The sequence below is a fragment of the Rhinopithecus bieti genome, unplaced genomic scaffold (assembly GCF_001698545.2).
Source record: "Rhinopithecus bieti isolate Rb0 unplaced genomic scaffold, ASM169854v2 scaffold_2917, whole genome shotgun sequence".
Taxonomy (NCBI): domain Eukaryota; kingdom Metazoa; phylum Chordata; class Mammalia; order Primates; family Cercopithecidae; genus Rhinopithecus; species Rhinopithecus bieti.
The window spans coordinates 1,202,687-1,204,684 of record NW_016804148.1 but is presented as its reverse complement, the minus strand read 5'-3'; positions in this window follow the sequence as shown (position 1 = coordinate 1,204,684).

Below are 1,998 nucleotides of genomic sequence, written 5' to 3'. Positions count from 1 at the left end.
AAAAAAAAAAAAAGAAGTCTCTAGTGCAGACTATTTCTTTGTCTACATGCATGTGTCTTCTCCCACATACAGAACTCTTTCTTGGAGGGAACCAATCAAAGTTTTTCAAGTAACTTCATCCAGCTGAAAATTGAGTATATCTAGGCGGCTTATAATTGGTTCTGTCCATCAGGTCTAGAGAAGCCTGCCATGAAGTATCAATATACAATGCACACATAAGGTCAAGAAATCAGTGAAATAAAATATTTTCCATTCAGAGAGGCATAAATGAAAAACACACAGCTTTCACAGCTCCAGAGTTCTGATGGAACTACGCCAAGAAAGGAAGAGCGAAGGATACCTTCGCTGGTGATAAAGATCTTGTGTTTATCCATGTGTAAGGCCTTGATTCTGCTCTCTTGGTGAACATTTCTTGCCTGCATCGACTGAAAAATTTGTTTCTTGGAATTTCTGTATCGTCTGAAATTTTTCATGACTATACGGCAGGAGAGTGTTGGAAAATAAGCTCTTTTTGGGGATTGCACACTCTTCACGGCCACTTCCTTCTTGTGCATTTGTGGGGTCTCATAAATTGTTTAAAGACATTGACCAGCCAGTCTGAAGGTTTTCTTTCAAAGATAATTCCCTGAAAAGCTAGTAGGCTTTCCATCTACTTTCTCCTGTTGAGTTTCATGTCTGTGCAAATGCATACAAAGACCTACTGTGACAATTGCTTTTAAGCTCAAGAACTCTTGTTTTTCACTTACTAAACTCTTTTCTCAGTTCATCTTCCTCTATCAATTTTAGTGGCCATTGCTTTATAGCCATCATAATGGGTTTTAGATGACAGCATACTGAAATCCCTCAATCCAATTTCAGACATTAATGCTACTACATAGAGACTCCTGGAGTTGAACTTGGAGATGAGCAGTGGGAATGTGGTGATATTTTGACCACCCACCGTGTAAACTAGTTTAAATGAATGGTGGTTACTCATTTTCCTGATTGGATTTAAGCAACAGACACATATAAGACTGTTTCACATATAGCTATAGAGTGTCTGCTGAGGTTTTGGTAAAACTATAACTGGATTAATTCTAATAGAGATGATAAATTTATGTTTCTTATCATCTTTTATGTGCATTTTTTGGGTAACATCTAAATAAGCAAATTGAGAAAAACTTATTTTTCACCAATCACAAATAAAAGAGTGAAAGAAGTATTCTCTCCCTAACATTCAAAAACACAAAGGTCTCATCTAATTTTTGATGACAGTTTAGAAGCTAAGAAAGGAAGTTAACTAGTTATCTATAACACAAAATATAATTTATCATAAGAAATACTAAACACAAAATGTAACACAAACTTCCTGTTACTTCCAAATAAGCCTAGAACAAGTAAATTTAATACATATTTTCTTCTAACACGAGATTTAGACATAGAAATTGTGGAAACAAAATTTAGCAGATTAACTGGAGTCTATTTCCTCCAGAATTATAATGGGAGGAAAATGGCATCAAGGTTTAAAGGTCTTATGTAGACCTTACGCTTCTTTCAGTCTGGGACCTGACAATTCTGTCATGTCATTAAATGTCTTATGTGTAATAACATAATGGAGAAGGCATTTTATTAGCCATAACTTTGTAAAGCCTCTTTCTACAGGTACACAAATCAGTACAAAATAAAGTAATGTCTTAGATCTATTCTACTTAAAATGATTCAAAAGTTTTTCAAAGCTGTATACTAATCTCCTACATAGTTCCACATACATGGTATTTATACACACTCCTTCAAAACTTTACTACAGTTTTACTTTCTTGCCTCTATAAAAATTTTTTTGAGTTTTTTTAAGTTTTATTTTTTTTAGACACAAGGTCTTCCTCAGTTGCCCAGACTGTAGTTGTCTAAGGTAAGGGGTTAGTGTTTGTTAGGATTAGGGTTATGGATCACAGCTCACTGCAGCATTGCACCCCCGGACTCAAACAATCTTACTGCCTCAGGCTCTGGAATCACTGGGAC